The 24814-nt window shown below is 43.9% G+C and overlaps 5 non-coding genes across 5 annotated transcripts; all 5 read left to right on the top strand.

Moving 5' to 3' along the window:
- The first annotated feature begins 181 nt into the window (after positions 1–181).
- Positions 182–372, top strand: LOC136573700 (U2 spliceosomal RNA). Its single transcript, XR_010785922.1, has one exon. It is a non-coding gene; the product is annotated as a U2 spliceosomal RNA (small nuclear RNA).
- Positions 373–13862: 13490 nt separating this feature from the next.
- Positions 13863–14053, top strand: LOC136574196 (U2 spliceosomal RNA). Its single transcript, XR_010786287.1, has one exon. It is a non-coding gene; the product is annotated as a U2 spliceosomal RNA (small nuclear RNA).
- Positions 14054–16708: 2655 nt separating this feature from the next.
- Positions 16709–16899, top strand: LOC136574185 (U2 spliceosomal RNA). Its single transcript, XR_010786282.1, has one exon. It is a non-coding gene; the product is annotated as a U2 spliceosomal RNA (small nuclear RNA).
- A 2663-nt stretch (positions 16900–19562) lies between these two features.
- On the top strand, positions 19563–19753 carry LOC136574173 (U2 spliceosomal RNA). The gene has a single exon (XR_010786277.1). It is a non-coding gene; the product is annotated as a U2 spliceosomal RNA (small nuclear RNA).
- Positions 19754–22418: 2665 nt separating this feature from the next.
- LOC136574161 (U2 spliceosomal RNA) lies at positions 22419–22609 on the top strand. The gene has a single exon (XR_010786270.1). It is a non-coding gene; the product is annotated as a U2 spliceosomal RNA (small nuclear RNA).
- The last annotated feature ends 2205 nt before the right edge of the window (positions 22610–24814 follow it).

The following is a 24814-nucleotide window of genomic DNA, read 5'->3' as shown; positions in this document are numbered from 1 at the left end:
TGAGGGTGTGAGGCTGGGCGCGGTTGAGAAGGCGTGGGGCGGGGCTATGTAAAGTTTTACAAGCTCTCCCCGCTGCCTGGGTGCATTGTGGGTGCGCCCAGAGTGCTGGCTGAGCGTGTTGCCTCAAGCCTTAGAAGTGGAGTTGGGCGGACCGGGCTACAGGTGAAACCCATTTCGGGTTATCGCTTCTCGGCCTTTTGGCTAAGATCAAGTGTAGTATCTGTTCTTATCAGTTTAATATCTGATACGTCCCCTATCTGGGGACCATATATTAAATGGATTTTTAGAACAGGGAGCTGGAAAAAGAGCTTGCTCTGTCCACTCCACGCATTGACCTGGTATTGCAGTACCTCCAGGACCGGTGCACCCCCTTTCCTACAACCGTTTCCAAAAGCAGAAAAACAACACCGACGAGCAAGAGGTGCAGCGCAGCTGTGGCGGCGGCTGCTGCTACCACCACCACCCAAGCACTTTGATTGACACTCAGCCCGTCTGCTCGCAACATTGTATCCACTGAGCAGCTGCGTCTGCCAGAGTGTGCACAGCACAGGTACAACTGGAAGCAAAACAACACACACACCAGTTCATATGGCAGCCGCACTCTATAGTTCGTACCTACCGCTGCGCTAATAGCCAAGTTGGAAACATCGGGCAGGCACAGCGTATCCTGGCAGCCTGCGTCTGTATGCTCCACGTATTCGGGTCATGGGTGTATGTGCAGGGGGCCCGGAGCCCTAGGGGGCCCATAAAGTCTCTCTTCCCCACATTGTAAACCAATGCTATCAATGAAGCTTTATAGTTTGGGGGCCCAGTTCCAGACTTTGTACTGGGGCCCCGCAGCTTCAAGTTACACCTCCGGATCAGGATAATGCTAGGCCATTCCAACCAGCCTGTGTGTGTGACCTGCAGTCGCTGGTAGTCGAAAAGCGGCCGGCCCCGGATGCGCGCTTCAGAGTGGACAGACAGCAGCGGACCCCCAATCACACAGGCCCAAGGCTTGCTATGTAGCACGGAATACCTCATTGGACTGCAGCACTCCACGCGGGCTGAGATACACGCTCCACGTGGGATGGGCAGTATTCGTCCATGAAGATCCAGGCCAACGTTTAGAGATGGAGCAACACTCGGGGAGCAAAGAACTCCAACGAACGGACGTCTACTTTACAAGGATGTATTGCTTTATTCAATGCATTGTGGGGGGTCTGGAACGCAGACCGTAATGCGAATGTTGCCTGTATCCAAATTAAGAGGAAATATTATATAGAGTACTCATAGTTGAGAACCATAATGACCCACTATACACAGACTTAGTAAATCAGAATGAATTCTGTTTATTGTTGTACATTGCTAGTTTATATGCAAGTTGGAAAGAAGGCGTTTCCAATACCTAGTTTCATTCTACTTTTGCTGACCAAACCCTCATTCCAACAGATTACAATAGGGCTGTAAATCAAAAGCCTTTTAAACAAAAGGTATCAACAAAGCTGTTTGAACTATACATAAAACAATTACATGTGATAATAAAGGTTGTCTCCTGGCTGCCTGAGTACCTACTTAATCAGAATGTAATCTTAAAGATCCATCAACAATTTGCACATCAAAAGAGGGGACATTGTTTCTACTTTTCACATAGACAAAACTGGTCCAGCCACCTACTGGGAGTCAGCACAAAGTTGGTAAGTTGGTATTCAGTAAGATAGCTGAATAAAATCTAATTAATCATACATTTAGTATTTTAAAATCAATATTCAAATAAACGCTTGAATATACCTTTTTACATATGATTCTATATCCAAATTCTACTAGCAACTTCCGGAATGTTTTACATATAATACATAACATTATATAACCAAATAACTAATGTCACATTTATTACACTGTTTCCTTATCTTTCTTATGTTAGGTTATTGATTAATAATGATTGACCCCTATCATTCCCCCATTTGGACATCAGAGCCACCATTATCTCCTGGTTCTGTCACCCATAGGTGTCGGGTTCCCAGGTAGGAATGGTGCACTCTATGTCCATCAAGATATGAAGACATAATATCAAATATTGCAAGTCAATCAAGTTTACAATACAGTAATCTTAGATTTATCAACATCAATATCGTCATTGTCATATTAGACACTTAAAGGGGTGTATTTTTGGGTATGTCTCGAAGAGTCTCTACAGGAGTGGGGACAGATAATAGACAAGTCCGCAAAATGTCCTCTCCACTCCTGAGGTTGGGCATACACGTGTGGGAAATATTTGCCCATCCAGTCCATCGCTTCTCCATGTGGATTGTTCGTAGTGGTGTTTCCCAATAAGAAGATAGTCCAATAAGACAAATGCAAAAGTCAAAATCAAAATGTCCATTACCTCCCCCACCCAAACAACGCCGGGATCCCATTATTGAACAGTATATATATAATATATATAGTATATATATAGTATATATATAATACAACATATAATACAACATACTTCCTGTGTAGCCAAATATAACCAATTCTTAATTCACATTTCTTTGCAAAGACAAGTAGGTCTTCTAAAGCCCAGTACTCCCCACCCTTTGAAATGTATCTTATCTTCTATAGAACACAGAAACTTCTCCAGACAAATAGCTGTATAACTGGTTCCACTGCCTGTAAACATCTTCTAAACTGCAAATTCACACTCACTAAGGGTTTTTTTTTTTCCATTCCTATACGGACTGATAATATGTGAAGTAGAAATTGGGATTGTATTTACTGTACACCAGACTTCCAATAATGAGCGAATTATGTATAGATAAGAAAAACTCTTAGTACCGCGGTTTTTACACGATTCGCTCAGAATAGGCTACCCAATGACAAACACAATACAACTTATGCCCATTTCTACCCACATACTGATATTCACCACTCCAGATAGCAACTATTATTACCGTGCATTGTTCTTTTGAACCCCCACAGATGTGAGTGGGGTATAACTTTCTTACACTTAGAAATTAGACATTACAAGAACACTAAGACGTACAACAAAGATTAGTTTACATAACAACAAGACTTACAAGACAAACAATAGTGGTTATTTGTCACATAATTGTCCACAGATTTTGCATGAACTTACTTTATGTCCCAGAGGGACACAAACTATAAGAGGATTCCCTTTCTCTGATAACCCCTTACTGCCGTATCTATACTTGCCTTAATCCATCTGTCTAACATATTTTTATACAACCTTTTGACTATCTCTGAATCTTTTCCCCAAACGTGCTGGTCTAAGACTCCCAAAATTCTAAACACCTTACTACATTCTTCTTCCCACAGCTAACGTGCCTTCTTTGTCTTTTACTATTTCTCTGGCTGATTTCCATATAGGCATACTGCTTGCCCTGTACGTTTCCCATATTGTCTGTTCCTTTATCTAAACCGGCGTCTCTGATATCTTTCATATGCTTTTTTTTTTTCCGTACTGTTACCAGAACTCATAGTTAAAGGTTCCTGCTTTCTAAGTCCTATCTTTCTATATTTTATACACTTGTCTGCAATCGTCTCCCCCTTCCCTTTCTCACACAGCTTATGGCACACAGAACCTTATTTGTCACACAGGCTTCTATTTGTCACACAGGCTTCTATTTGTCACACAGGCTTCTATTTGTCACACAGGTTTCTATTTGTCACACAGGTTTCTATTTGTCACACAGGCTTCTATAGGTCACACAGGCTTCTATAGGTCACACAGGCTTCTATAGGTCACACAGGCTTCTATAGGTCACACAGGCTTCTATAGGTCACACAGGCTTCTATAGGTCACACAGGCTTCTATAGGTCACACAGGCTTCTATTTCACACAGTACACTAAGGACCCCTGGTCATGGAATAGTTTTACGGACTCCTTAAGGGGGGGGGGGTTGGGGAGACCAGACCTCTCTTCTAAGGGAACTTCTGGTGATATTATAACAGACTCAGTAAAAGCAAATTATGGCTAACACGACACAGACTATCAACGTACAGATTTCAACAATTACTACAGGCAACATGGCAATATACACACAAGGGTTCTTCCGTCTAGCACGGTCACTAAGAACACCGTAAATAACAGGCAGAAGCGTCCTATATAACATACAGCAACTCACCCCCTGTCGACACGAGGACTGAATGAAGTCAGGAGAGCCCAGAGCTTGAGTGGCAAGTCAAGAGCTTACCGTATACCGGTGTTTTGTAGATCTGGGGTCCCGTGGCCTCTCGTCCGGCTGGTCGGCAGGTAGTGTAGTCAGGTATCGGCTGCAGGTAAGGAGTTAGCTTCTGCCCCACTTGTCGGGCGCCAAATAAACTGTGGGGGGTCTGGAACGCAGACCGTAATGCGAATGTTGCCTGTATCCAAATTAAGAGGAAATATTATATAGAGTACTCATAGTTGAGAACCATAATGACCCACTATACACAGACTTAGTAAATCAGAATGAATTCTGTTTATTGTTGTACATTGCTAGTTTATATGCAAGTTGGAAAGAAGGCGTTTCCAATACCTAGTTTCATTCTACTTTTGCTGACCAAACCCTCATTCCAACAGATTACAATAGGGCTGTAAATCAAAAGCCTTTTAAACAAAAGGTATCAACAAAGCTGTTTGAACTATACATAAAACAATTACATGTGATAATAAAGGTTGTCTCCTGGCTGCCTGAGTACCTACTTAATCAGAATGTAATCTTAAAGATCCATCAACAATTTGCACATCAAAAGAGGGGACATTGTTTCTACTTTTCACATAGACAAAACTGGTCCAGCCACCTACTGGGAGTCAGCACAAAGTTGGTAAGTTGGTATTCAGTAAGATAGCTGAATAAAATCTAATTAATCATACATTTAGTATTTTAAAATCAATATTCAAATAAACGCTTGAATATACCTTTTTACATATGATTCTATATCCAAATTCTACTAGCAACTTCCGGAATGTTTTACATATAATACATAACATTATATAACCAAATAACTAATGTCACATTTATTACACTGTTTCCTTATCTTTCTTATGTTAGGTTATTGATTAATAATGATTGACCCCTATCATTCCCCCATTTGGACATCAGAGCCACCATTATCTCCTGGTTCTGTCACCCATAGGTGTCGGGTTCCCAGGTAGGAATGGTGCACTCTATGTCCATCAAGATATGAAGACATAATATCAAATATTGCAAGTCAATCAAGTTTACAATACAGTAATCTTAGATTTATCAACATCAATATCGTCATTGTCATATTAGACACTTAAAGGGGTGTATTTTTGGGTATGTCTCGAAGAGTCTCTACAGGAGTGGGGACAGATAATAGACAAGTCCGCAAAATGTCCTCTCCACTCCTGAGGTTGGGCATACACGTGTGGGAAATATTTGCCCATCCAGTCCATCGCTTCTCCATGTGGATTGTTCGTAGTGGTGTTTCCCAATAAGAAGATAGTCCAATAAGACAAATGCAAAAGTCAAAATCAAAATGTCCATTACCTCCCCCACCCAAACAACGCCGGGATCCCACCCATCACTTTTCCTCTGGCTCGGGAACTTTCTTGCAGTGGGAGGCATGTATCCACTTTTACAGAAGTAGGCGTTGACAACAGAACTTGGTATGGTCGTCAAACCTTGGGTCCAAGGCCTTTACTACGTGTCTTTTTGTGACCACCCAATCTCCAGGTGGCAAGAAATGAGTCCCCTCTAGGTTGTCAGGGTCTGGAATTGGGGAAAACACTAGATCGGGTGTTATTTTCAGTTTACGACATAGTTCTTGTACATATTCAATAACCTTATCACACCCCTGCTGTAGGGCCTGTGGATGGTACAGGCCTAATCTTGGCATAGAGCCAAACACTTCTTTTAACTTAAGCATATCATTTTAGTTCTTTCAACTCTGTTAAACTCTGCGGGTGGTATGGAGTGTAAAACGCTTGTTCCACCCCAAGGGCTGACATCACCTTTCGCATCACTTAACCTGTAAATTGTGTACCTCTGTCACTCTCAATTGTCTCTAGTACCCCAAATCTACATACAAGTTCTGACACAAGTTTAGTCACTGTACATTGTGCGGTGGCTTTGAACAGGTCCACGCACACAAGGACGTACTCGTACCTGCCTGATTTGGGAAGCTGGATGTAATCGATTTGTAATCTCTGAATAGGATACAGTGGTCTGGGTGTGCACTTCACATACCTTCACATATGCCTTTGCCAACCTGTCGAACCCTGGAGCATACCATACCTTGTCCATAACAGAAACCATGGCATTCCGAGAGGCATGCACTTTCCCGTGAGCTAGGACGGCGAGGTGGGTGTAGGCAGCCGCTGGTACATCATCTACGTCCCGTAGGACGCCAAATCCCAAATCAACAAGAGTGGTGGGACCAAGATCCAACTTACAGCACAAGGGGTCTTGCGTCCTGTCCAGGAGAGCTGCAGCCTTGGCTGCCCTATCCCCTTGTTCTCTGGTGACTGCCCCTGCGTGTGTGCTTTAACCTTTATTATGGCCACCTGTCCTGGCAACATGATAGCTTAATGGGCTTGCCTTGTGCCGTGAGAAAGCTCCTGGACCGCCAAATGGGTCCATAATCGTGTGCAGTACCAAAGGCGTACCTGGAATCAGTGTAGATGTTAGCAGTGGTACCTTTCGCAATCATACAGGCCTCAGTTCCTGCGCTGACATGTGTGGCGGCAGTGGCTTTTGTACAAGCATCTCATTCAGTGTGACTACTTCAAAACCTGTTACAAACCTTCCTTTGTCATTCAGGTATCTAGATCCATCCACAAACATTTCAAGGTGGGGGTTTAGGAGAGGTTTGTCAGTGACATGTGCGAACCCAGCTGTCACAATCATGCTGGTGTTCTGCATCAAAAGGCCTCCTCTTCATCAGTCAGAGAATTTGCAAAAAGCTGGTCCTCTGTACTTACTCCCCCATTTGAATCAGTGTCACCTAATGGCAATAAGGTGGCCGGATTCAAAGTGGTGCAACGTTGAAATGAGACATTGGATGAAGAGTGTACTGCAAGTTCCATTTTTGATCCGTCTAGCAAGAGACAGATGTCTACGGCTTACCTGTGTCAGGATACCATGTATGTCATGTGGGGTGTAGATCACCATGGTGTAATCTAAGAAGTTTCTCTTTGCTGGCTTTGCAGCCATTCTACTCTGATGGAGGAAACACAAAAGGCTTAGTGATGCATTGAGGTAACTATTTGTGTCAGCAGTACATAAAAGTAAATTAAAAACAAATCATCAACATATTACAAGAGGGCGGTGCCCTCGCGAATTGGCCAGGCGTCTAATACCAGTTTCATGAATCTGGTGAACTGGTATTGGGCTATACTGTGCCCCTTGTGGCAGCACTATCCAACAGTACTGCTTTCCTCTGAAATTAAATACAAACAAATACAGACAGTCTGTCGAGGTCCGTCTGACTGGTAGCCCAAAGGCTCAAAGGAACGACACTAAGAACTTGTTTCTCTGCGTGCGTAAAAGTGAAGACAGGGAGAGGTGTCGCTAGGTCTGCTGCCATCCGACCAAAGGTCGGGTGACTTTCAGACCTGGGGTGTATACGAGCCTCACCGGACGAGTGAAGTTCGATACAAGATCCCAAGGATCCCATCACGTCGGTTCCCAATATGCTTTCAGGACTTTCCAGCACAAGGAAGCGCATGAGGCATCGTGACCCTTTAAACATTACCTCTAGTGGTTCAGTTTCTGCCAGCTGAATCGGCACTCCTGAAACCCCTTGCACCAATTACTGCTAGACAATCAAGCTGGTATTCTATTAAAAATAGATCAGAACCTTGTTGCAAAAAAAAAAATTAAATTTAAAAATTTTGAAATTGCTGACCTGCAATACCTGGATCACCTATGTCAGATATCCAGTTCCTTGGGCTAAGCAATGACTCAGGAATTGGAGTTTGTCTTGGAGGTGGCTTACTATTTGTCAGGACCTGCGGAAAGCTGAGTTTCTGCAGTAGCTATCAAGACAAATGCATGAGCCGGATCTACCAAGAGAGCAGTTAGTTTACAAACCTCCTCTGAACTGTCACTTGAGGTCTCAACCCGTACCGATCCATCCGGTGAAAATTTGATGGATGCAGATAAGGCTTGTAAGATATTAGTACAAATAACAGACATGAATTACAACAAGGCAGAATAATCCACAAACATGTATTAATCTGATCCTGCCTGCAATGTCTCATCAAATTTAAGAAGAAAAAAAAAACTTCCTAACTGCCCAAGCTCCTCACCCCCTCCTTTGTAGACAAAAGAAGGATGAAACATTACCTACTTTTACATTATCTAGCTCCACCCCTTCGATGCTGGTCGTTTGCATGTCTCTCCTACAGAACATTCTCTCAGAGACAGTGCAGTACTAACAGCATTTAGCAGTGATATAGACGTCCAACCAATCACAGAACTGACATTTACACAAAAAGCAAAAATATATATATATATATCTTAAAATCCCTATGTTCTCTATTTTTAAGACCGTATAATTCACATAATTCATTACAAGTTTCTTATTTCATCAGCGTCTTTCTTCCTTTCTATGACACTGAATTTTATCTCTATGAAACAATAGCTAAGATATTAATAAGCAACTAAAACATTCAGACTTTAAACAGCATTAATTATTAGTAATTACAAGACGTATACTTCTCTCCTAGGCTGGTCTGTGTTGAGGGTGGAAGACCTCTTCCTATTGTTCTTCCCTCCCATCTCCTTACATCACCTAGCTCCACCCCCTGTGATCTGGCTCAGTGTTTGGTCTTTCTTGCCTCATTTAGTTTCTAGCCACCGGACAGTATACACCATATAACACAATCTAACTCTCATATGGGCCCTTCATTAATACACACACATAAAGACAAAAACATTTGCATGTCAGTTACTACTTTTTAAGTGTCAGTACTTCCTCACTTGTCTAAAAGTGTCGGTACTTCCCAACCCTTCTTATTTCCCTCGTCTCTACTACTTCTCTTATGTTTATTTTTATCCCAATCTGTGCCACAATAGTCTTTCACATAATTTTAGATTATAGTTCCCACTGCCTTCCCTGTTTTACATCTGCTTCTATATCACCCTCCGCTCCCTGCATCTCTTTCTTGTCCTCATGCTTCCACTCACTAGCCTAGGATCTAGTGAGCATAGGCATAACCGGTTTGCACCGAGGAGCTCCGCAAGCAGGGCAGCTCTCTCTCCAATCCGGGTTCTGTTGTCCACAATGCCAGCAGGTCCATCCCTCCAGTCCAATGTTTGACCTTGGAGTGGATGACTTGGCATAGGGTGGGGGGGAGGAGACGGTTGGAATTGAGATGAAGGAGGGGGTGAAGGTTGAAGAGGGAACTGACCCCACAATGAGAGAACATTATATACCTGTGCTTTGAATTCTTTTCTCATTTCATTTTTAGCTATTGAACAGTATATATATAATACAACATACTTCCTGTGTAGCCAAATATAACCAATTCTTAATTCACATTTCTTTGCAAAGACAAGTAGGTCTTCTAAAGCCCAGTACTCCCCACCCTTTGAAATGTATCTTATCTTCTATAGAACACAGAAACTTCTCCAGACAAATAGCTGTATAACTGGTTCCACTGCCTGTAAACATCTTCTAAACTGCAAATTCACACTCACTAAGGGTTTTTTTTTTTCCATTCCTATACGGACTGATAATATGTGAAGTAGAAATTGGGATTGTATTTACTGTACACCAGACTTCCAATAATGAGCGAATTATGTATAGATAAGAAAAACTCTTAGTACCGCGGTTTTTACACGATTCGCTCAGAATAGGCTACCCAATGACAAACACAATACAACTTATGCCCATTTCTACCCACATACTGATATTCACCACTCCAGATAGCAACTATTATTACCGTGCATTGTTCTTTTGAACCCCCACAGATGTGAGTGGGGTATAACTTTCTTACACTTAGAAATTAGACATTACAAGAACACTAAGACGTACAACAAAGATTAGTTTACATAACAACAAGACTTACAAGACAAACAATAGTGGTTATTTGTCACATAATTGTCCACAGATTTTGCATGAACTTACTTTATGTCCCAGAGGGACACAAACTATAAGAGGATTCCCTTTCTCTGATAACCCCTTACTGCCGTATCTATACTTGCCTTAATCCATCTGTCTAACATATTTTTATACAACCTTTTGACTATCTCTGAATCTTTTCCCCAAACGTGCTGGTCTAAGACTCCCAAAATTCTAAACACCTTACTACATTCTTCTTCCCACAGCTAACGTGCCTTCTTTGTCTTTTACTATTTCTCTGGCTGATTTCCATATAGGCATACTGCTTGCCCTGTACGTTTCCCATATTGTCTGTTCCTTTATCTAAACCGGCGTCTCTGATATCTTTCATATGCTTTTTTTTTTTCCGTACTGTTACCAGAACTCATAGTTAAAGGTTCCTGCTTTCTAAGTCCTATCTTTCTATATTTTATACACTTGTCTGCAATCGTCTCCCCCTTCCCTTTCTCACACAGCTTATGGCACACAGAACCTTATTTGTCACACAGGCTTCTATTTGTCACACAGGCTTCTATTTGTCACACAGGCTTCTATTTGTCACACAGGTTTCTATTTGTCACACAGGTTTCTATTTGTCACACAGGCTTCTATAGGTCACACAGGCTTCTATAGGTCACACAGGCTTCTATAGGTCACACAGGCTTCTATAGGTCACACAGGCTTCTATAGGTCACACAGGCTTCTATAGGTCACACAGGCTTCTATAGGTCACACAGGCTTCTATTTCACACAGTACACTAAGGACCCCTGGTCATGGAATAGTTTTACGGACTCCTTAAGGGGGGGGGGGGTTGGGGAGACCAGACCTCTCTTCTAAGGGAACTTCTGGTGATATTATAACAGACTCAGTAAAAGCAAATTATGGCTAACACGACACAGACTATCAACGTACAGATTTCAACAATTACTACAGGCAACATGGCAATATACACACAAGGGTTCTTCCGTCTAGCACGGTCACTAAGAACACCGTAAATAACAGGCAGAAGCGTCCTATATAACATACAGCAACTCACCCCCTGTCGACACGAGGACTGAATGAAGTCAGGAGAGCCCAGAGCTTGAGTGGCAAGTCAAGAGCTTACCGTATACCGGTGTTTTGTAGATCTGGGGTCCCGTGGCCTCTCGTCCGGCTGGTCGGCAGGTAGTGTAGTCAGGTATCGGCTGCAGGTAAGGAGTTAGCTTCTGCCCCACTTGTCGGGCGCCAAATAAACTGTGGGGGGTCTGGAACGCAGACCGTAATGCGAATGTTGCCTGTATCCAAATTAAGAGGAAATATTATATAGAGTACTCATAGTTGAGAACCATAATGACCCACTATACACAGACTTAGTAAATCAGAATGAATTCTGTTTATTGTTGTACATTGCTAGTTTATATGCAAGTTGGAAAGAAGGCGTTTCCAATACCTAGTTTCATTCTACTTTTGCTGACCAAACCCTCATTCCAACAGATTACAATAGGGCTGTAAATCAAAAGCCTTTTAAACAAAAGGTATCAACAAAGCTGTTTGAACTATACATAAAACAATTACATGTGATAATAAAGGTTGTCTCCTGGCTGCCTGAGTACCTACTTAATCAGAATGTAATCTTAAAGATCCATCAACAATTTGCACATCAAAAGAGGGGACATTGTTTCTACTTTTCACATAGACAAAACTGGTCCAGCCACCTACTGGGAGTCAGCACAAAGTTGGTAAGTTGGTATTCAGTAAGATAGCTGAATAAAATCTAATTAATCATACATTTAGTATTTTAAAATCAATATTCAAATAAACGCTTGAATATACCTTTTTACATATGATTCTATATCCAAATTCTACTAGCAACTTCCGGAATGTTTTACATATAATACATAACATTATATAACCAAATAACTAATGTCACATTTATTACACTGTTTCCTTATCTTTCTTATGTTAGGTTATTGATTAATAATGATTGACCCCTATCAGCATGGACACAGAAACAGTTCAACCGCTTGATTACAGACCGCAGTCAATACAGTAAAGAAAGAAATGTGTCTGTTTAATGTAAACTTGCATGGAGCTCGTTTGTCAGCCACTGACTGACTGAATGCTGAAACGTGGTCTAACGTTACATGCACCACCAGGGATAAGGCCTTGCCTATAAGCATTCCCCAGCTGGCAAAAACGGAACCTCCCTGCCTATTCCTCACCATGGAAGAACGGAACCTACCTTTTTTTTTTAAAAAAAGAAAGCCACAGCAGCAGCCAACTCGATTTTGGTAGGCCGCTGTCTCCCCCTTGTGTGCTGCATAAAAAATGCACTCCACTAAAAATAACATTGATCCACGAAATAGAGCGTAGGGAGAGAATGAGGCTTCAAGATGAGCCGTCAGGCTATGATAAATTGTATCACACCTGGGCGATATGGATAGATGCCCGGAGCTCACCCCTATTTACTAGGTGGTTACAGACAGGGACATGTGAGTAACACGTTTAAACCACAATCGTAAAGAGAAACAACAATCCCGGAGCCCGCCCCCCCCCCCCCCTTTTTGTTTTATTTTCTCTTTCTCCCGTGTCATAGATACCTACCATCCCTTACCACTCCCCCCCTTACCCTCCCCTCATTCCCCTGTTTGTAGACCTTATAAAATATCACAGACAAACATGATATAGTTCAACTCGAAATTGATTTATTAAGTTTCATTGTCAAAGTTAATTTTACATTGCTTTGAGATAAGGCAAAAGTTTCCCCCCCTCCATGAAACCAATAAAACCTATATTGAATAAAATAAAAATGATGCAGTTACCGGTAGTTCTGCAGCTTCTTGGTGGAAATAAAGACCATCTCCCGTCTCCCAGCTGCAGCAGAGACTGACTGAAATGGCTGCCAAGCCCGGTATTAATGCTTCTAAATTGATGACATCACAAAGGAGTGACATCATCAGCCTTCCAAACACCTGGCTCAATTGCATACAGTATGTATGTATGTATGTATGCATGTATGTGAGTCTATCTATCTATCTATCTATCTATCTATCTATCTATCTATCTATCTTTATTAATTATGTAGAATATAGATATGGATTATTTCTAAATTACAGATTTTGTAGATATAGATTAAAGATAGATTTAAGATTGTTTGTGTGTGTATGTGTGTGTGTATATAAGTGTGTGTGTGTGTATATATATATATATATATATATATATATATATATATAGTGTGTGTATATATATATAATGTATATATGTAAAAAAAATATAAAATCTGTAGTTATGTATGTATGTATGTATGTATGTATGGCGGGAAAAAAAGGCCTGCTGTATGTTTTTAAGTTCTTCGGATGACCATGCCGCTCTAATATTCTCCTTACTAGGGTCTACTAATGCTGGCCCAGGGGAAGGCAATAAAGCCCTATGGGGCCGAAGCCAATTTCCCTTATTTTAGGTAAAAAGTTTCCATCCGTCCCTACTCGAAATGCGGCTGGCCGAAGAGATCCCTCCAACCGACCGGCCGACGCACCTTCAGAGACAAACTAGTGCTTGCTTCTAGTGTCATCGCCGGCTTAACCCTCGTTTGTAGGGAGCTGACGAGTCCTGCAGCAGCAGGCTCTGCAAGCCTAGGATGCGTGAGCTCGGTGCAAGAGGAAGGACTGAGGGTGTGAGGCTGGGCGCGGTTGAGAAGGCGTGGGGCGGGGCTATGTAAAGTTTTACAAGCTCTCCCCGCTGCCTGGGTGCATTGTGGGTGCGCCCAGAGTGCTGGCTGAGCGTGTTGCCTCAAGCCTTAGAAGTGGAGTTGGGCGGACCGGGCTACAGGTGAAACCCATTTCGGGTTATCGCTTCTCGGCCTTTTGGCTAAGATCAAGTGTAGTATCTGTTCTTATCAGTTTAATATCTGATACGTCCCCTATCTGGGGACCATATATTAAATGGATTTTTAGAACAGGGAGCTGGAAAAAGAGCTTGCTCTGTCCACTCCACGCATTGACCTGGTATTGCAGTACCTCCAGGACCGGTGCACCCCCTTTCCTACAACCGTTTCCAAAAGCAGAAAAACAACACCGACGAGCAAGAGGTGCAGCGCAGCTGTGGCGGCGGCTGCTGCTACCACCACCACCCAAGCACTTTGATTGACACTCAGCCCGTCTGCTCGCAACATTGTATCCACTGAGCAGCTGCGTCTGCCAGAGTGTGCACAGCACAGGTACAACTGGAAGCAAAACAACACACACACCAGTTCATATGGCAGCCGCACTCTATAGTTCGTACCTACCGCTGCGCTAATAGCCAAGTTGGAAACATCGGGCAGGCACAGCGTATCCTGGCAGCCTGCGTCTGTATGCTCCACGTATTCGGGTCATGGGTGTATGTGCAGGGGGCCCGGAGCCCTAGGGGGCCCATAAAGTCTCTCTTCCCCACATTGTAAACCAATGCTATCAATGAAGCTTTATAGTTTGGGGGCCCAGTTCCAGACTTTGTACTGGGGCCCCGCAGCTTCAAGTTACACCTCCGGATCAGGATAATGCTAGGCCATTCCAACCAGCCTGTGTGTGTGACCTGCAGTCGCTGGTAGTCGAAAAGCGGCCGGCCCCGGATGCGCGCTTCAGAGTGGACAGACAGCAGCGGACCCCCAATCACACAGGCCCAAGGCTTGCTATGTAGCACGGAATACCTCATTGGACTGCAGCACTCCACGCGGGCTGAGATACACGCTCCACGTGGGATGGGCAGTATTCGTCCATGAAGATCCAGGCCAACGTTTAGAGATGGAGCAACACTCGGGGAGCAAAGAACTCCAACGAACGGACGTCTACTTTACAAGGATGTATTGCTTTATTCAATGCATGGACACAGAAACAGTTCAACCGCTCGATTACAGACCGCAGTCAATACAGTAAAGAAAGAAATGTGTCTGTTTAATGTAAACTTGCATGGAGCTCGTTTGTCAGCCACTGACTGACTGAATGCTGAAACGTGGTCTAACGTTACATGCACCACCAGGGATAAGGCCTTGCCTATAAGCATTCCCCAGCTGGCAAAAACGGAACCTCCCTGCCTATTCCTCACCATGGAAGAACGGAACCTACCTTTTTTTTTTAAAAAAAGAAAGCCACAGCAGCAGCCAACTCGATTTTGGTAGGCCGCTGTCTCCCCCTTGTGTGCTGCATAAAAAATGCACTCCACTAAAAATAACATTGATCCACGAAATAGAGCGTAGGGAGAGAATGAGGCTTCAAGATGAGCCGTCAGGCTATGATAAACTGTATCACACCTGGGCGATATGGATAGATGCCCGGAGCTCACCCCTATTTACTAGGTGGTTACAGACAGGGACATGTGAGTAACACGTTTAAACCACAATCGTAAAGAGAAACAACAATCCCGGAGCCCGCCCCCCCCCCCTTTTTGTTTTATTTTCTCTTTCTCCCGTGTCATAGATACCTACCATCCCTTACCACTCCCCCCCTTACCCTCCCCTCATTCCCCTGTTTGTAGACCTTATAAAATATCACAGACAAACATGATATAGTTCAACTCGAAATTGATTTATTAAGTTTCATTGTCAAAGTTAATTTTACATTGCTTTGAGATAAGGCAAAAGTTTCCCCCCCTCCATGAAACCAATAAAACCTATATTGAATAAAATAAAAATGATGCAGTTACCGGTAGTTCTGCAGCTTCTTGGTGGAAATAAAGACCATCTCCCGTCTCCCAGCTGCAGCAGAGACTGACTGAAATGGCTGCCAAGCCCGGTATTAATGCTTCTAAATTGATGACATCACAAAGGAGTGACATCATCAGCCTTCCAAACACCTGGCTCAATTGCATACAGTATGTATGTATGTATGTATGCATGTATGTGAGTCTATCTATCTATCTATCTATCTATCTTTATTAATTATGTAGAATATAGATATGGATTATTTCTAAATTACAGATTTTGTAGATATAGATTAAAGATAGATTTAAGATTGTTTGTGTGTGTATGTGTGTGTGTATATAAGTGTGTGTGTGTGTATATATATATATATATATATATATATATATATATATATATATATAGTGTGTGTATATATATATAATGTATATATGTAAAAAAAATATAAAATCTGTAGTTATGTATGTATGTATGTATGTATGTATGTATGGCGGGAAAAAAAGGCCTGCTGTATGTTTTTAAGTTCTTCGGATGACCATGCCGCTCTAATATTCTCCTTACTAGGGTCTACTAATGCTGGCCCAGGGGAAGGCAATAAAGCCCTATGGGGCCGAAGCCAATTTCCCTTATTTTAGGTAAAAAGTTTCCATCCGTCCCTACTCGAAATGCGGCTGGCCGAAGAGATCCCTCCAACCGACCGGCCGACGCACCTTCAGAGACAAACTAGTGCTTGCTTCTAGTGTCATCGCCGGCTTAACCCTCGTTTGTAGGGAGCTGACGAGTCCTGCAGCAGCAGGCTCTGCAAGCCTAGGATGCGTGAGCTCGGTGCAAGAGGAAGGACTGAGGGTGTGAGGCTGGGCGCGGTTGAGAAGGCGTGGGGCGGGGCTATGTAAAGTTTTACAAGCTCTCCCCGCTGCCTGGGTGCATTGTGGGTGCGCCCAGAGTGCTGGCTGAGCGTGTTGCCTCAAGCCTTAGAAGTGGAGTTGGGCGGACCGGGCTACAGGTGAAACCCATTTCGGGTTATCGCTTCTCGGCCTTTTGGCTAAGATCAAGTGTAGTATCTGTTCTTATCAGTTTAATATCTGATACGTCCCCTATCTGGGGACCATATATTAAATGGATTTTTAGAACAGGGAGCTGGAAAAAGAGCTTGCTCTGTCCACTCCACGCATTGACCTGGTATTGCAGTACCTCCAGGACCGGTGCACCCCCTTTCCTACAACCGTTTCCAAAAGCAGAAAAACAACACCGACGAGCAAGAGGTGCAGCGCAGCTGTGGCGGCGGCTGCTGCTACCACCACCACCCAAGCACTTTGATTGACACTCAGCCCGTCTGCTCGCAACATTGTATCCACTGAGCAGCTGCGTCTGCCAGAGTGTGCACAGCACAGGTACAACTGGAAGCAAAACAACACACACACCAGTTCATATGGCAGCCGCACTCTATAGTTCGTACCTACCGCTGCGCTAATAGCCAAGTTGGAAACATCGGGCAGGCACAGCGTATCCTGGCAGCCTGCGTCTGTATGCTCCACGTATTCGGGTCATGGGTGTATGTGCAGGGGGCCCGGAGCCCTAGGGGGCCCATAAAGTCTCTCTTCCCCACATTGTAAACCAATGCTATCAATGAAGCTTTATAGTTTGGGGGCCCAGTTCCAGACTTTGTACTGGGGCCCCGCAGCTTCAAGTTACACCTCCGGATCAGGATAATGCTAGGCCATTCCAACCAGCCTGTGTGTGTGACCTGCAGTCGCTGGTAGTCGAAAAGCGGCCGGCCCCGGATGCGCGCTTCAGAGTGGACAGACAGCAGCGGACCCCCAATCACACAGGCCCAAGGCTTGCTATGTAGCACGGAATACCTCATTGGACTGCAGCACTCCACGCGGGCTGAGATACACGCTCCACGTGGGATGGGCAGTATTCGTCCATGAAGATCCAGGCCAACGTTTAGAGATGGAGCAACACTCGGGGAGCAAAGAACTCCAACGAACGGACGTCTACTTTACAAGGATGTATTGCTTTATTCAATGCATGGACACAGAAACAGTTCAACCGCTCGATTACAGACCGCAGTCAATACAGTAAAGAAAGAAATGTGTCTGTTTAATGTAAACTTGCATGGAGCTTGTTTGTCAGCCACTGACTGACTGAATGCTGAAACGTGGTCTAACGTTACATGCACCACCAGGGATAAGGCCTTGCCTATAAGCATTCCCCAGCTGGCAAAAACGGAACCTCCCTGCCTATTCCTCACCATGGAAGAACGGAACCTACCTTTTTTTTTTAAAAAAAGAAAGCCACAGCAGCAGCCAACTCGATTTTGGTAGGCCGCTGTCTCCCCCTTGTGTGCTGCATAAAAAATGCACTCCACTAAAAATAACATTGATCCACGAAATAGAGCGTAGGGAGAGAATGAGGCTTCAAGATGAGCCGTCAGGCTATGATAAATTGTATCACACCTGGGCGATATGGATAGATGCCCGGAGCTCACCCCTATTTACTAGGTGGTTACAGACAGGGACATGTGAGTAACACGTTTAAACCACAATCGTAAAGAGAAACAACAATCCCGGAGCCCGCCCCCCCCCTTTTTGTTTTATTTTCTCTTTCTCCCGTGTCATAGATACCTACCATCCCTTACCACTCCCCCCCTTACCCTCCCCTCATTCCCCTGTTTGTAGACCTTATAAAATATCACAGACAAACATGATATAGTTCAACTCGAAATTGATTTATTAAGTTTCATTGTCAAAGTTAATTTTACATTGCTTTGAGATAAGGCAAAAGTTTCCCCCCCTCCATGAAACCAATAAAACCTATATTGAATAAAATAAAAATGATGCAGTTACCGGTAGTTCTGCAGCTTCTTGGTGGAAATAAAGACCATCTCCCGTCTCCCAGCTGCAGCAGAGACTGACTGAAATGGCTGCCAAGCCCGGTATTAATGCTTCTAAATTGATGACATCACAAAGGAGTGACATCATCAGCCTTCCAAACACCTGGCTCAATTGCATACAGTATGTATGTATGTATGTATGCATGTATGTGAGTCTATCTATCTATCTATCTATCTATCTATCTATCTATCTATCTTTATTAATTATGTAGAATATAGATATGGATTATTTCTAAATTACAGATTTTGTAGATATAGATTAAAGATAGATTTAAGATTGTTTGTGTGTGTATGTGTGTGTGTATATAAGTGTGTGTGTGTATATATATATATATATATATATATATATATATATATATATATATATATAGTGTGTGTATATATATATAATGTATATATGTAAAAAAAATATAAAATCTGTAGTTATGTATGTATGTATGTATGTATGGCGGGAAAAAAAGGCCTGCTGTATGTTTTTAAGTTCTTCGGATGACCATGCCGCTCTAATATTCTCCTTACTAGGGTCTACTAATGCTGGCCCAGGGGAAGGCAATAAAGCCCTATGGGGCCGAAGCCAATTTCCCTTATTTTAGGTAAAAAGTTTCCATCCGTCCCTACTCGAAATGCGGCTGGCCGAAGAGATCCCTCCAACCGACCGGCCGACGCACCTTCAGAGACAAACTAGTGCTTGCTTCTAGTGTCATCGCCGGCTTAACCCTCGTTTGTAGGGAGCTGACGAGTCCTGCAGCAGCAGGCTCTGCAAGCCTAGGATGCGTGAGCTCGGTGCAAGAGGAAGGACTGAGGGTGTGAGGCTGGGCGCGGTTGAGAAGGCGTGGGGCGGGGCTATGTAAAGTTTTACAAGCTCTCCCCGCTGCCTGGGTGCATTGTGGGTGCGCCCAGAGTGCTGGCTGAGCGTGTTGCCTCAAGCCTTAGAAGTGGAGTTGGGCGGACCGGGCTACAGGTGAAACCCATTTCGGGTTATCGCTTCTCGGCCTTTTGGCTAAGATCAAGTGTAGTATCTGTTCTTATCAGTTTAATATCTGATACGTCCCCTATCTGGGGACCATATATTAAATGGATTTTTAGAACAGGGAGCTGGAAAAAGAGCTTGCTCTGTCCACTCCACGCATTGACCTGGTATTGCAGTACCTCCAGGACCGGTGCACCCCCTTTCCTACAACCGTTTCCAAAAGCAGAAAAACAACACCGACGAGCAAGAGGTGCAGCGCAGCTGTGGCGGCGGCTGCTGCTACCACCACCACCCAAGCACTTTGATTGACACTCAGCCCGTCTGCTCGCAACATTGTATCCACTGAGCAGCTGCGTCTGCCAGAGTGTGCACAGCACAGGTACAACTGGAAGCAAAACAACACACACACCAGTTCATATGGCAGCCGCACTCTATAGTTCGTACCTACCGCTGCGCTAATAGCCAAGTTGGAAACATCGGGCAGGCACAGCGTATCCTGGCAGCCTGCGTCTGTATGCTCCACGTATTCGGGTCATGGGTGTATGTGCAGGGGGCCCGGAGCCCTAGGGGGCCCATAAAGTCTCTCTTCCCCACATTGTAAACCAATGCTATCAATGAAGCTTTATAGTTTGGGGGCCCAGTTCCAGACTTTGTACTGGGGCCCCGCAGCTTCAAGTTACACCTCCGGATCAGGATAATGCTAGGCCATTCCAACCAGCCTGTGTGTGTGACCTGCAGTCGCTGGTAGTCGAAAAGCGGCCGGCCCCGGATGCGCGCTTCAGAGTGGACAGACAGCAGCGGACCCCCAATCACACAGGCCCAAGGCTTGCTATGTAGCACGGAATACCTCATTGGACTGCAGCACTCCACGCGGGCTGAGATACACGCTCCACGTGGGATGGGCAGTATTCGTCCATGAAGATCCAGGCCAACGTTTAGAGATGGAGCAACACTCGGGGAGCAAAGAACTCCAACGAACGGACGTCTACTTTACAAGGATGTATTGCTTTATTCAATGCATGGACACAGAAACAGTTCAACCGCTCGATTACAGACCGCAGTCAATACAGTAAAGAAAGAAATGTGTCTGTTTAATGTAAACTTGCATGGAGCTCGTTTGTCAGCCACTGACTGACTGAATGCTGAAACGTGGTCTAACGTTACATGCACCACCAGGGATAAGGCCTTGCCTATAAGCATTCCCCAGCTGGCAAAAACGGAACCTCCCTGCCTATTCCTCACCATGGAAGAACGGAACCTACCTTTTTTTTAAAAAAAAAGAAAGCCACAGCAGCAGCCAACTCGATTTTGGTAGGCCGCTGTCTCCCCCTTGTGTGCTGCATAAAAAATGCACTCCACTAAAAATAACATTGATCCACGAAATAGAGCGTAGGGAGAGAATGAGGCTTCAAGATGAGCCGTCAGGCTATGATAAATTGTATCACACCTGGGCGATATGGATAGATGCCCGGAGCTCACCCCTATTTACTAGGTGGTTACAGACAGGGACATGTGAGTAACACGTTTAAACCACAATCGTAAAGAGAAACAACAATCCCGGAGCCCGCCCCCCCCCCCCCTTTTTGTTTTATTTTCTCTTTCTCCCGTGTCATAGATACCTACCATCCCTTACCACTCCCCCCCTTACCCTCCCCTCATTCCCCTGTTTGTAGACCTTATAAAATATCACAGACAAACATGATATAGTTCAACTCGAAATTGATTTATTAAGTTTCATTGTCAAAGTTAATTTTACATTGCTTTGAGATAAGGCAAAAGTTTCCCCCCCTCCATGAAACCAATAAAACCTATATTGAATAAAATAAAAATGATGCAGTTACCGGTAGTTCTGCAGCTTCTTGGTGGAAATAAAGACCATCTCCCGTCTCCCAGCTGCAGCAGAGACTGACTGAAATGGCTGCCAAGCCCGGTATTAATGCTTCTAAATTGATGACATCACAAAGGAGTGACATCATCAGCCTTCCAAACACCTGGCTCAATTGCATACAGTATGTATGTATGTATGTATGCATGTATGTGAGTCTATCTATCTATCTATCTATCTATCTATCTATCTATCTTTATTAATTATGTAGAATATAGATATGGATTATTTCTAAATTACAGATTTTGTAGATATAGATTAAAGATAGATTTAAGATTGTTTGTGTGTGTATGTGTGTGTGTATATAAGTGTGTGTGTGTGTATATATATATATATATATATATATATATATATATATATATAGTGTGTGTATATATATATAATGTATATATGTAAAAAAAATATAAAATCTGTAGTTATGTATGTATGTATGTATGTATGTATGTATGGCGGGAAAAAAAGGCCTGCTGTATGTTTTTAAGTTCTTCGGATGACCATGCCGCTCTAATATTCTCCTTACTAGGGTCTACTAATGCTGGCCCAGGGGAAGGCAATAAAGCCCTATGGGGCCGAAGCCAATTTCCCTTATTTTAGGTAAAAAGTTTCCATCCGTCCCTACTCGAAATGCGGCTGGCCGAAGAGATCCCTCCAACCGACCGGCCGACGCACCTTCAGAGACAAACTAGTGCTTGCTTCTAGTGTCATCGCCGGCTTAACCCTCGTTTGTAGGGAGCTGACGAGTCCTGCAGCAGCAGGCTCTGCAAGCCTAGGATGCGTGAGCTCGGTGCAAGAGGAAGGACTGAGGGTGTGAGGCTGGGCGCGGTTGAGAAGGCGTGGGGCGGGGCTATGTAAAGTTTTACAAGCTCTCCCCGCTGCCTGGGTGCATTGTGGGTGCGCCCAGAGTGCTGGCTGAGCGTGTTGCCTCAAGCCTTAGAAGTGGAGTTGGGCGGACCGGGCTACAGGTGAAACCCATTTCGGGTTATCGCTTCTCGGCCTTTTGGCTAAGATCAAGTGTAGTATCTGTTCTTATCAGTTTAATATCTGATACGTCCCCTATCTGGGGACCATATATTAAATGGATTTTTAGAACAGGGAGCTGGAAAAAGAGCTTGCTCTGTCCACTCCACGCATTGACCTGGTATTGCAGTACCTCCAGGACCGGTGCACCCCCTTTCCTACAACCGTTTCCAAAAGCAGAAAAACAACACCGACGAGCAAGAGGTGCAGCGCAGCTGTGGCGGCGGCTGCTGCTACCACCACCACCCAAGCACTTTGATTGACACTCAGCCCGTCTGCTCGCAACATTGTATCCACTGAGCAGCTGCGTCTGCCAGAGTGTGCACAGCACAGGTACAACTGGAAGCAAAACAACACACACACCAGTTCATATGGCAGCCGCACTCTATAGTTCGTACCTACCGCTGCGCTAATAGCCAAGTTGGAAACATCGGGCAGGCACAGCGTATCCTGGCAGCCTGCGTCTGTATGCTCCACGTATTCGGGTCATGGGTGTATGTGCAGGGGGCCCGGAGCCCTAGGGGGCCCATAAAGTCTCTCTTCCCCACATTGTAAACCAATGCTATCAATGAAGCTTTATAGTTTGGGGGCCCAGTTCCAGACTTTGTACTGGGGCCCCGCAGCTTCAAGTTACACCTCCGGATCAGGATAATGCTAGGCCATTCCAACCAGCCTGTGTGTGTGACCTGCAGTCGCTGGTAGTCGAAAAGCGGCCGGCCCCGGATGCGCGCTTCAGAGTGGACAGACAGCAGCGGACCCCCAATCACACAGGCCCAAGGCTTGCTATGTAGCACGGAATACCTCATTGGACTGCAGCACTCCACGCGGGCTGAGATACACGCTCCACGTGGGATGGGCAGTATTCGTCCATGAAGATCCAGGCCAACGTTTAGAGATGGAGCAACACTCGGGGAGCAAAGAACTCCAACGAACGGACGTCTACTTTACAAGGATGTATTGCTTTATTCAATGCATGGACACAGAAACAGTTCAACCGCTCGATTACAGACCGCAGTCAATACAGTAAAGAAAGAAATGTGTCTGTTTAATGTAAACTTGCATGGAGCTCGTTTGTCAGCCACTGACTGACTGAATGCTGAAACGTGGTCTAACGTTACATGCACCACCAGGGATAAGGCCTTGCCTATAAGCATTCCCCAGCTGGCAAAAACGGAACCTCCCTGCCTATTCCTCACCATGGAAGAACGGAACCTACCTTTTTTTTTAAAAAAAAGAAAGCCACAGCAGCAGCCAACTCGATTTTGGTAGGCCGCTGTCTCCCCCTTGTGTGCTGCATAAAAAATGCACTCCACTAAAAATAACATTGATCCACGAAATAGAGCGTAGGGAGAGAATGAGGCTTCAAGATGAGCCGTCAGGCTATGATAAATTGTATCACACCTGGGCGATATGGATAGATGCCCGGAGCTCACCCCTATTTACTAGGTGGTTACAGACAGGGACATGTGAGTAACACGTTTAAACCACAATCGTAAAGAGAAACAACAATCCCGGAGCCCGCCCCCCCCCTTTTTGTTTTATTTTCTCTTTCTCCCGTGTCATAGATACCTACCATCCCTTACCACTCCCCCCCTTACCCTCCCCTCATTCCCCTGTTTGTAGACCTTATAAAATATCACAGACAAACATGATATAGTTCAACTCGAAATTGATTTATTAAGTTTCATTGTCAAAGTTAATTTTACATTGCTTTGAGATAAGGCAAAAGTTTCCCCCCCTCCATGAAACCAATAAAACCTATATTGAATAAAATAAAAATGATGCAGTTACCGGTAGTTCTGCAGCTTCTTGGTGGAAATAAAGACCATCTCCCGTCTCCCAGCTGCAGCAGAGACTGACTGAAATGGCTGCCAAGCCCGGTATTAATGCTTCTAAATTGATGACATCACAAAGGAGTGACATCATCAGCCTTCCAAACACCTGGCTCAATTGCATACAGTATGTATGTATGTATGTATGCATGTATGTGAGTCTATCTATCTATCTATCTATCTATCTATCTATCTATCTTTATTAATTATGTAGAATATAGATATGGATTATTTCTAAATTACAGATTTTGTAGATATAGATTAAAGATAGATTTAAGATTGTTTGTGTGTGTATGTGTGTGTGTATATAAGTGTGTGTGTGTATATATATATATATATATATATATATATATATATATATATAGTGTGTGTATATATATATAATGTATATATGTAAAAAAAATATAAAATCTGTAGTTATGTATGTATGTATGTATGTATGGCGGGAAAAAAAGGCCTGCTGTATGTTTTTAAGTTCTTCGGATGACCATGCCGCTCTAATATTCTCCTTACTAGGGTCTACTAATG

Source organism: Eleutherodactylus coqui, chromosome 7 (genome assembly GCF_035609145.1).
Source record: "Eleutherodactylus coqui strain aEleCoq1 chromosome 7, aEleCoq1.hap1, whole genome shotgun sequence".
Classification (NCBI taxonomy): Eukaryota; Metazoa; Chordata; class Amphibia; order Anura; family Eleutherodactylidae; genus Eleutherodactylus; species Eleutherodactylus coqui.
This window is presented reverse-complemented; position numbering and strand designations above follow the sequence as displayed.